Source organism: Pteropus vampyrus, unplaced genomic scaffold (genome assembly GCF_000151845.1).
Source record: "Pteropus vampyrus isolate Shadow unplaced genomic scaffold, Pvam_2.0 Scaffold28, whole genome shotgun sequence".
Lineage (NCBI taxonomy): Eukaryota > Metazoa > Chordata > Mammalia > Chiroptera > Pteropodidae > Pteropus > Pteropus vampyrus.
The window spans coordinates 5,390,486-5,402,028 of NW_011888809.1; the positions used below are offsets into that span (position 1 = coordinate 5,390,486).

Consider the following 11,543-nt stretch of genomic DNA (forward strand, 5'->3'; position numbering starts at 1 on the left):
TGCCTCACAGAGCTTGTCAGGTGAGATATACACCTGTCCACCAGCCTGAGGCCCAAAACTGGGTGTGTTTGACTATAAGCGTGAGAATTTGGGCCAGCCTCTGTGCATTGGTGTTCCTCTTCCCAGAAGCTAGATGAGCAGGTGACACCAGGTCAGGCCTTTGCCCTCCATACCTCTTGACCCCCAAAGCAGAAAGTGTTGGCTTAAGGGCTGGATTTGGAGGGAAGAGGCAAACCCACCTTTCCCCCAGCACTGGCAGTGCTCCCTAATAGAGTGCTTTCGGGGCATGGAGGGGAGCCGTCCTGCCAAACACGTGGTCCACAGCTGGGGTGGGATCTTGGGGAGAGGAAAGAGAGCTGGAGAGCAGAAAAGCCAGCTCCCAACCACTCCAGCCCCATCATTTTCCTATTCTCTTAATCTAGGAAAAACATATTTAAAATGATCTCAAATAATCTCAGAGCATCAACACATAAATGCACGCCAGCCTTCTCACCCCTTGCATTCATGGTGGCCAAGGAGGGCACTGACTGTGTAGACTGTCCCAGCTCAGCTCCTGCCATGCCCCTGAGCTGACAAGACGTATCCCTGGCCCCGGCAGCCGGGAACAAAATGCAGTTCTGGCCCCCGACACAAAATCCTCCCGCCCCCTGGACGGGAGGGGTGATCAGGGCTGCACCTGGAGCCCAGTGAGCAATGCTGTCAGGTCAGCTGTGGTTACATGGCCTGAGGGCTGGGGGCTTGGGGGCAGAGGGCCGCTCACTTCCTCTCAGCAAGAGAATAATTACTGAGGAAAAGCTTTGTGATAAAATCTTCAGTGCTGGAGGCTGGTGCTTCAGTTTCTCAAGAAGTAACTGGATGATCTCAGTGTCCTCATCCGGGGAATGGGTGTATGGCAAATTTGCTGGTTCCAGGTGGTCTGGTAGGTCAGAACTAATTTTTTTTTTTTTTTAATGCAAGTTGTCTGCAGCTCCTTTATCTAGACAACTGGCAAGAACTGACTTCTTTGTCCAGGGAAGTGACCCTTGAGTGGCCCCTCTCGGTTACCCACGGGTTAGGCTAGCGGGCCTTGATTTCCCAGGGGAAAGGAGGAAACAGGTTTCTGGGCCCCTCTAAGTACCTGGAGGAGTTCATTTGCTTGGGGAAGAAAGGGATGAACACAAAGGCCACTTCCATGTTGAAGTCGGAATTCCTCTGATGAAGTCTGGGGTGAGGTGCCCCAGTTGGAGGGACCTGCAGCCCCCAAGGGGATGGCACCAAGAAGAAGGGGGGCATCAGGTTGGTGACCTGGCTTAACTTCATGACCTCAGTGTGCGCAGGCTTGATGTGTGGCTAAGGATAGAAGCCTCCCTGCCTCTGCCATGGTCACACTTGGCTTGAGAACATGACTGAACTTACAAGTGCAGTAATCTTGGAGCCTGACACTGGTCGCCTCTGTGGGCCAGGCAAGGGGCAGGCCCAGCGAGGCATGATCCCAGCAGGCTTTGCAAGACTGTTTCCATAGAGACACCACACTACTGTGACAGATCAATGGGAACTGGCACCTTGGGACATCTCAACTTCTCTCTGGCTGCTGTTTGCAATCAAATCTCTCCAAGGACGGAGTTTGCTCCCAGTTTTCTTGGGAAAGTGGGTATGGAACGGTGGGTGTGGCGTGAGTTTTCCTGTTCATACGGGCCTATGGAGTGCCAGCAATTATTAAGAGAGACTGAATTTACGCCCAAAACTGGTGAAGTGTGTTTGCTTAGGCAAAAGTCCAGAAAGTTATACAATGAAAGATCATTAATTATTGCCTCTGGTTGGTAAGATATCAGGTGATACCACTTTTTCTTTTCCTTTATCTGGTTTTTTTTCCATTTTTTAAAATAGTGATGGTGGGGAATTATTAAAAACATATTATATATATCTGCTTTCATCTGTTCCAGGAGGTGGGGGAAGAACACATTATGTTTTGGAAAGATTTTTCTTAATCTCAAATGGTTAAAATAAAAAAGTTAAGTGACTACGCAGGTGTGTTCAGCTGTTTGGAAAAAAAAATCAATGGCAGGATCAAAATAGCAGAGTTCGACTTGCAGGGGTGGGAGAGACGGAGCCACAAGTGGACTCGTCAGAGCAGTGGGGAGGAGAAGCTCCAGGTGGGGCCAGGCGTGGAGCTTGGCTTCCTAGTCTCTGAGGGCTGCCTGGGGCAGAGGGAGCCGAGGCCCCTAATGTGCAGAAATTACAAGGTGCAGAATGGAAGGCCAGCTGTATAAGGAAGGCCTTTCCAGTGTGTCCGTGAAAGGATGTCTTAGGAAATGCTGTCATGAAATGACTGCGAACTTGAGTCGACAAAGATGTTTTGTCTGCTGGTTGTTATGACACTTTAACCGTGATGGGAGGGTCAGTAAGGATGAGCAGTAAGGAGAGAAAGGCGGGAGAGCTGATACGGCCAAGAGGGTCCAAAGAAAGAAAATGATTTGGACACGTGTGGGGCCAACGGGCGTGGTCACTTTGGGAGAATGAGATTCCAGCTGGTGTAGACACGAGGAGACAGTAGAGGTCTGGCTGGTGTAGACATGGGAAAGGCAGGGGGCGGTCCGGCTCAGAAGCGGAGGAACCTTGGGGAAGGAAGGGGATGTGTGTGGCATTCAATCACTAGACTGTATAATGCATTTGTACAAATTAGAAAAAGGTGCCCTAACCGGGCAGATGCCACCTTGCACTAGGGGACATGGGCGAGTGGAATGCGAGCTGGATTTTCTCCTCCCACTCCTTCAGCCAGCTGCCCTTGTTTAGTAAACAGCCCGTGCATTTTTACACGGAGGCCCTGAGAGGCCACATATCGTTATGGATGGTTGTTTGTCCACAAATGACCTGGTTAGCACTGGGGGATAGGAGAAGGATGTGCTGTCTAGTGAGGAGACCAGCCCAGGGTATGGCATGGTGCAGGGCCCAGTGGAGTGGGCCAAGGTCCAGGGCAGAGTTTTAAGGTCAATGGTGAACAGGAGTGTGAGGCAGGGATACTGAGGCAGAATCCTGCTTGTAAGACAGAGGGAACATGGCAGGCAAATGAGTCTCATCTGTGGCCATGAGACTCATTCCAGATCCCTCTGGAATGTCCTGCCTGCAGAAGTCCTGCTTGGTTTAGTGGGAGGGAATCACAGCAAGTGTAAGCAGAGTGGGCTTGTGGGAGCATCAGTGAGCCCCACAGGGGGCTGGGACTAGCGGGAGCTGACGAGGTAGGTAGCAGAGGTACTGATCGCTTTGTCCATTCTTTATTCTTGAGCATGCATTCGAATCATCTGGAGAGCTCTCTGGGCTCCACTTCTGAGTGTTTGGTTCAGTAGGTCTGGAGTGGAGATGGCAGATTTAGATTTCGTATTCTAGCAAGTTCCTACGTGATGCTGGTGGATCGGTGACCACACTTTGAAAATCACTGCTCCGGAACGGTTCCTACCTCCTGAAACACAGGCCTTCTCTGAGAACTGGCCAATGCTTGTCTCCTATCCGCTCCTGCTTGTCAGCTCTGGCTACTTTGAGCGTCCCCTTTCCCACCATCCCTCCAGGCCTCTGTGAGGCTGTGTCTCATCTCCTCTTCCTGGCAGGATTCACACCCGTTCCTTCCTTCTATTCTCGACTGTCTCTGAACCAACTGATCTCTGGAAAAGAATTGACACTCCCCAATTTGGGCAGTAGGAAGGGGCTGAGGCAATCCTTTGACCTGCTGCTTCTGGCGCCTCCGTGCCCAGCGGGGAGCCATGGACACAGAGAGTCTGCACCCTGGTCTCCAGGCCCCGCTGGGCAGGTGTAATGGATAAGAGTTTAGTTATTGGCAGTGGTGATTGTTCCCCTGACATCCCATGAAGCCCGAAATCATCCCCTTTCAGTCACAGAGCCAAGTTCTAAATACCTCACAGCCTAGGACCTGGAACAAATTTCTGGCCCTCTCGGGGTCTCAGTTTCCCCAACTGTAAAGTAAGGCCATCCCAGATACGCCCCAAGACCTTTTCCAGTTCTAGCATTCTTGACCCTGAGGAGGAAGATGGATCAGAGAAGCAGAAGGCTCGCAGGGCTCGCCGTGAAGGGGCGGGGGGTGCAGGTGATGTCAGCTGTGGTAAGCTAGGTCTGGGAAGGGAGCTGAGTCACTGGGCATGACGAGGATGGATAGGAGTCAGGAGGCTTTATTGAGGAGTCATGGGTTCCAATCACTGGCGAGAAGGCTGGGGCTGGCAGTGGGGCTGGGCTTTGGGGTCAGTGAGGCTGTCCAATGGTGCCATTTAGCCTTTGGCAGTGGGACGGGTGGTGGGGCAGTGGTTGCCCCTGGCTCTGGCTGGATCTTTGAGGCTCTGGGCTCTGGAGAGCCACAGGCAATCGTCGGGAGTGGCCACCTGCAGTGCTGGCTGCCGGGGCCCTGACCCAGTGCTGTGTGGCTGACCTACGGGAAGCCTCTGCGTAACTAGCCCCTGCTGGAAAGTCCCACCTGCAAGGAGCCCACCTGAGCCTCTCAGCTCTGGGCTCCAGTCCTGGGGCCATGTCACACGAGTGTGTTCCTGCTGCTCTGCTCGTCTCTTAGTGCCTCGGAGACAGGGACCAGACACCTGCTCACAGCTTAGCATGGTGCAGGGCACACGGTGGCGACCCACAGAGAGGCGACTCTCCAATTTAGTCCAAAGAGGATTGGAAAGAGAAGGGTGGAGGCTGAGGATCTGATGAGCCCTGCTCCTCCTCCTCGGTCCCTTCTCTGCCCTCTGTGGCTTTTGCTGAGACCTTGGGATCTTCGAGGGCTGGTCACCATATTGAGATGGGAAGGCTTCACCCAGGTGAAAGGGCCTTAGCCTCGCAGGCTAACGAACCAGGTGGAGACTCACCCAGGCTCCAGCGGCTCCAAGACCAGGCATCCCGGTGCCCTCGGCCCGAGCCTCCCTCCCAGGGGGCACTTGGCTCGGCTACGGCTGACATGCTTCCGGCTCTGCCACACAATAGCCATGCACTCTTGATGTCGCTCTGCTTTTTCAGCGTCGGCTTCCCCATGTGTAAGTTGGGAGCACCCAGCTTTGCTCAGTTACTCCTGAGTGGCCACATTACCTGTACAGGGTGAGTGCTTCACCCATGGTTCTGTTATATTATTGGACATCCTTACTGCAGGGGACCAAAGGCGTCTGTGTCCCTGGCTTCCTGAGGGTTGGGCTGAGCTGGGCCCAGGTCCCTGGGGAGATGTGTGATGGGCTGCAGACTTCTTTGGTCCTGTGGGGGAAGGGTACTGGGAAGGAACCAGGGGTGGGGGTTGGGGGGCTCCCAGCCCAGCCTGGGCCATGAATGGGGAGGCAGGGGTTTCTGGTCAGGTGAAGGCTGGCTTGGGAGGTTATCTGAGGGCACAGGAAATATCTGGAATCTATGGGAATGGGAACTGGGGTCAGAGGTTACCTCAAATTAAAATTTAAAAAGCCCTCTGTGTGAAGGGAATCAAAGGAGGTGAAGACATTTGCTCTTCCGGAGTCTCCTGAACCCAGATGTTAGCGGTTAAAATTTTTGTGGGGCCAGACAATGGGCTTTGAGAGCAGCTCCGGGGGCCTGGTGGGGCAGGAGCCTCCCAGAGGACACAATGGGATTTCTCAGGTCTCCTTCAGGACACTGACCTCAGGATTTACTGGGCAAAGCTGGGTGCTGTGAGGGGACAGGGTGCTCTGGGGTCTTAGGCCTTGCTGGCCCCTTGATCCCTGGAACGATACAGGATCCAGGACCCTGCTCCGGGCCGAGTCACAGCAGCTCGTTAGCTGGCCCTGCAGATTTACGGTCATCCGAGGGAAGGGCTTTGATCTGAGCCCAGGGGCGGGGATTCTTGGGTCTTAATTGGCATCGGGCAGGCTGATGCTGACCAGGACCCCAGCCTGAGCAGCCCCAGCCCCAGCCTTTGGGCTCTGGGGGGAGGACAGAGGGCGTAGGGAGTTAATTCCTGCTCTGAGAGAGAGAATTAACAGCCCCCAAAGCTCCTTCTCCTTGCAGCCCCTCCCCCACCCCGGCCTTGACCCATCCCTGACCCCGACCTCTTCCCCTTCCCACTCTGACCTCACCTGGCCCAAGGGTCACATCCTTCCTCGAGGGATGACCATGGGCCTGGCTCTGTGTTGAGTGTTGTGAGGATGTTAAGTCCAGCAGAAAAGCGAGCTGGAAATAACATGAAATGATCGACTGACTGTGCTGTGAAGTCTCAGGCTTGCTCAGTCCGAGGGTGTTTGTTTGCAGGAGAGTTTTATTGTCTTCTGTTCTTTTCTTTGGTTTTTTGGCTGAAGGAGGAGGGAAGAGGTATGTATATATATGGGACACTTAGAGACTTCAGAGGGAGACAGAAAGACACTGGGGAGAGAACGTGGAAGGGAGGGAGACACACTGAGGCGGGGAGGAGCAGAGAGAGGCAGAAGAGGAAAGGTCGGGAGAGCGGGCACGAGAGGAGGACAAGGTTGCTCCAGAGAGGCTCCTGTGCACATGCTTGAATTCAGCTATGTCCAGAGGTGGCTGAGAAATCCAGGACTTTTCAGTGCTATGGCCCAGTAAACTCCCTTTGCGCTCAAGCGAGAGTGAGCTGGGCTTCTCTCCTGCCTCGTGCGCGTGAACAGCGGAATGAATGGCGGCATTAGGGAAGCGTCGGTGGAGTGTTCTGCTCTCACCTCGCCCTGGACTTTCATGGGAGGGAGCAGCGGGAAGGAGAGAAAACGTAGCAGCTGAGACAGAACTCCTGCCCTCAAGAGCTGACCTTGATGTTGAGTCAACAGCCCAAAGTGAAAGGTGCCGGAAGATGCTGTCAATTCCTGGGACAGGGAAGGCAGAGGAGGGACGGGGTAGAGTCGCCAGCTGCAGAGGGCAGGAGGGTGGCCAGGCCCAGAGGACAGCAGGACTGCCTTGCCCAGGTGGCCTGGAGAAGACCTAAGAGCAGGCTGAGGAGAGAGAGGACACCATGTCCTGGGCTGGTGACTCGAGTGGGCCGGCGCCTTCCCCATACTGGGTCAGGGGAAACAGAATATCATCTTATTAAAGGTTAGCTTTTTATTATTCATGCAGGCAGAGCAAGAAGGAATGAAAATATCAGATAAGGGATCAAGGTTATACTTCAGGCAGAAAAGCAGTGTAGAAAGGCACCACGGCTTGAATCCATTTATCTGCAGGGTCTGTTTAAGGCCAATTGTTCCACGATGCCCTGGCATTGTAGTTTTTCAAACCCTCCCTCATTTTCCCCAGTCACTCAATTTCTTATTTTTGTTAAGTATCAAATACTTCTGAAGAGTTCTCTAAGTAGAAAAATCTTTCTTTGTGTAGATGGCCGAGCAAGATGTGGGCTGCGTCTCAGATCAGAGTTCCCAAAGCGGAAGGTCTTTTCCTAGCCGGCTCTATGGAGCTGTAGTTTACATACAGTGAAACACACCCATCGTAAGCATACAGTTGGATAAGTTCCACCAAACGGAAATAGCCATACACTTACCACCAAACAAGATTTTAAATATTTGTATCTCCCCATAAAAATCCCCTCATGCCCCATTGCCATCGACCCCCAACTCCCGCCGCCCACCTCAGCACCCACTCAAGTGCTTTGTGTCGCAATTTCGCCTTTTCGGGTGTTTACGGACATGGACGCACATAGCATGTCGCCGTTTGTGTTCGTCTAGTTCTATTTTGCTGTTAAATTTCAGCATAATGCTTCTGAGATTCACCCATGTGGTTGTATGTATCGCTGGTTTGTTCCTTTTTATTACTGAGCATCGTTCTCTTGCACGGGTGCACCCCAGTCTGGCTGTTCCCCAGCTGATGAGTGTTTTGTTTCTCCCAGTTTTGGGGGATGATGAGTAAAGCAACAGGAAGGCGAGGTGTCTCTAAGTGCCCCATCGAGGGGCCCTCTTTACTCTTACTCACTCTGCTCCAGATGGGTCGGGTGGGAGAGGCCAGAGCCTGACCCCACAGCACACAGGGGACAATGACCGCACTATGTGACCCCAGGGAAGGATGTGGCCCGAGAACCTGAGGGTTGGGGCGTCGAAGGGACTTCCTAGACATCCTCAGTAATAATAGCCATGGTGCTATGTGTGCGAGTCTCCAGTCCTTACTGAAAGCACACAGGGAGGGTGTGGCCCCACTTGACGGCTTGAGAAATCTCATGTATAAAGGCCAGGTGACTTGTGATCACAAAGCTCTAGGTGGCCAGTTAGGATTCAGGCCTCCAGAGCGTCCGCCTCCCCAGGACGTCCTCCTGGAGGAGGTGGGCTTACCGTGGGAGCTCGAGAAGTCAAAGGCGGTGAGACCAGCTGCTGCGTCGTCGGGGAGGCAGGTAGAGGCCCTTGGAGGCTGGTGAGGGCCTTTCAAGAATGCGGAGTAACTGGGTGCTGGGACGCCGTCTGTCTCCACAGCCCGCAGGGGAGGGTGTGTCTCCTGAGAGCACGGGGCGTGCTCTCCAGCTGCCCTGGGCACCCCCCTCCCAGGTGACTTGTGAATGCGGGGGCAGCTCGGGAGGACCTGGGGCACAGAGGACAAGGAGGCTGACCCGGTGGCCTCTCCACTCCACTGCCAGGTCACTGCCTTTCCCAGGGGAAGCACAGTGGGAAAGTTAGCGTTCGGGGCAAGGCCATTTCATGTGGGTCTGAGGACCTCGCCCTGAGGTGTCACATGAAGAGAATGGCTTCTGTCCTCTGACGGCAGCCTGGAAGGCCTCCCGATTCCTTCTCAGGCTGTTCGTAGAGGTGCAGACACGAGAACGGGCTGGGATTCTAGAAATCGGTGAAGTCCCGGCTGGCTCTGCCGCTACCTATTGTTGACTGCTCCTGTCCTCTTTGTGGGCCTCGGTTTCCCCATCTGTAAAAGAAAGCGGTTTCAGAGACTAGAGGGCATCTGATTCTAGATCTTTGGGAAGTAATCAGTGACTCAAAGGGGTTGAGAGCAAGAAGACCCCATGGCGGGTACGGGGCCCTGTGTCCCGTTGGGACATCCTGGGCCTCTCCTGGAAGAGCCTCTCTGGGGGAGGGGCTTTGGGGGATCCCCTCTGGAACACTTCCTTGCTGTCTTCCCACAGCTCCCTGGGGCCTTGGAGAAGGCCTGGCCCCTCCAGTAAGCCAGTGAGCGGGAGGAGAAGGAGGGGAGCAGAGCCCCACGGTGCCAGAGCAGCAGCCGCTGCATCGAAACCAGGTCAGCCTCTCGCAGCGCCTGACTATCCCGGCGAAACTGGAAGTGGGCGCACCTGGGGCCATTGGCTCAGCGTCCCGGTTTTACGATCAGAGCCCAGAGGAGGAAAGAATGAGTTCATTCGCGCTGCCCCCGCCTCTCTGAAGCGCTGGCTCTGTGCGGCCCGTGCCAGGCCTGGCGGCCTCCGCAGCCTGGCCCCGGGCGCCACATCCATGGAATGCAGGAGGAGGCATCTCCTGGACCCCAGCCTGCCCCACCTCGGCTTGTGGCGTGCAGTTAAAGCGGAGAGGCTGCCAGCACCCTGTCCTGGTCTAAGGCGGGCCGGGGAGGCCTGTGGATGGGAGGGGACAGGAGAGCAGAGCTGGCTCCCTCCACTGCCACCTCCGCCAGGGCCTGTCTCAGAGCTGGGGACGTGCAAGGCTCGTCCCTGCACAGGCCAGGTTGGAGTTAGGAACCGGCTGCAGATGATTCCTCCCTCTCTCTGTTTCCCAGAAGTGCCTTCGGAGGTCTTTGAACACCTCGGTGTTGCACCAAAGCGCCCGGCTGGGTGGACAGCAGTGCCGCAAGAATAGACAGACTCCCGGAAGCAGTGCCCACTTCCGGAAAGCTTCGTGCACACGTGGCCCAGCAGCGCCCTTCCGTTGTCATTTAGGGCTGCCCCCTGCCGGATCAGGCCACAGGCACTCCTGCGACTCTGGCTGCCCCGGCCCCCAGCCCTCGTCTCAGGGACTGGTTCTGCTCCATGTCTCAGAGATTTGTCCTCAGACCCCAAATGCTCTGTGGCTTCCACAAAGCCTTTCTCTCAGCTGCACCACAGCCTCCATCAGCGGCTTAATTGTGACTTCCTCGGGCTCTGGTCCCTCGGTCAAGCCTTGGGAGAAGCCTCTGGGTCCTGAGGACACAGGTAGTGGGATGGGAACATCAGGGTGAGATGGGAGATGCTAGAACCAAGGCTGTGGTCCTGGATCCTGGGGGTGAAGGGTGGCTGTTTGAATGAAGGGTGGGCAGGGCTGCGGGCACATTGAGCAGCTAGGGTGGTCTCAGAACCATGGTCCAAGGATAGGAGACTGAATCCAGGCAGGACCTGAGGATGGAGAGTAGGGGCCAGCCCCCGTCTGCCCTGCTCCAACCCCAGCCAGGTCCCAGAGTCCCTGGGCAGCCCAGCTTCCATCAGGCCTGCTTTCCTGGCTGCTCCGTTGGGCTTGAAAATGACTCCCTCTACCCAACTGCTCCACTCTGCCCTTCCAACAGTATTTGTCATGTCTGTGGCCTTCCTGCCTCTTCTGCACACACTTCCTATGTCTGGAGAATTTTCCACGTTATGAGTCCTTCTCACTCAAGGTAGAAGCCTCCCTTTCCCAGATATCGCCTCCTCCATGCAGCCTCCCCTGGCCTTTTCCTGACTCTCTGGCTGTTCTTCCTTCAGCTGCAGCCTGGGTTCTTCTGGCAGCAGGACCTCAGACTGCTCACTGTCTGCCCTGGGGTCCCCTGGGTAGAGGGCTGGCTCCCCCAGGGCTGGGGCCATTTCCAAGGTGAGGGCCACCTCTGCTTCCTTTCTGCCTTCCTCACAGCAACGTTATAGGCCTACCTAAGTCTGCACCCAGGGTGGACAAAAAAGGCAGGAGCTAGAAGAACCCAGAGGGGGTGTCTGTCCTGGAAAGAGAGATGGCAGGGCCTGGGGGAAGGTCAGGGCTCCAGGGGAAGGCTTCGGGGCTGAGCTCAGAACTTGCCTACACAGACACGCAGACAGACGTGCCCAATGTCCTGTGGTCGATATGGAAAGTACAGGATGGAGCGGGGAGCTAGGAGAGGGTGTGACTAACCCACTGGGAGTGTGGGTGGAGATCAGGGGAAAGTTAGGGAAATGTTCTAGACTGAGGTGAGTCTTTAACAATGAGTAGCTCCCCGTCAGTGGAGGAAGGGGTGGAAGCAGGAGGGTGTTCCAGACAGGGCCTCTGCTGGCCCCTGTGGTCGGTACCTTTGTGCGAATTAGAGAGAGGTGCCACCTCTGGGCAGGTGCAGCCCGAGCCTGTACACACAGCTTGATGAGCAGAGCATGGCCTGAATCTGAGCCTTGACTTGGCCTCTTGGCCAGCCATTATTCTGCCTATCACAGTGCCAAGGCCCCTGCACATGCTGAAACTCAGAGTGATAACGGCCCCCAATTAAGTCCCCGTCTTAATCCCTGGAACCTAGGAGTGCGCAATCTTACATGGCAAAGGGGACTTTGCCGATGCAATTAAATTAAGGATCTCGAGATGGGGAGATTATCCTGGATTATCTGGGCTGGCCCTAAATGCAATCACAAGGGCCCTTACAAGTGAGAGACAGGAGTGTGGGACTCAGAGAGAGAAGACGTGACCATGGAAACAGAGGTCAGAAAGAAAGATTGAAATATGCTGTAC

At 55.1% G+C, this 11,543-nt stretch overlaps 1 long non-coding RNA gene across 1 annotated transcript in view; it reads right to left on the bottom strand.

The window, feature by feature from the left end:
* Positions 1-3,181: 3,181 nt before the first annotated feature.
* The window catches only part of LOC111737555, a 19,150-nt gene continuing 10,788 nt past the window's right edge, over positions 3,182-11,543 (bottom strand). Inside the window, exons 2-3 of the long non-coding RNA XR_002779473.1 lie at positions 9,869-9,873; positions 3,182-3,191 (exon numbers count right to left, since the gene is read on the bottom strand). This is a non-coding gene — a long non-coding RNA (uncharacterized LOC111737555). The remainder of the gene's footprint in view (positions 3,192-9,868; positions 9,874-11,543) is intronic.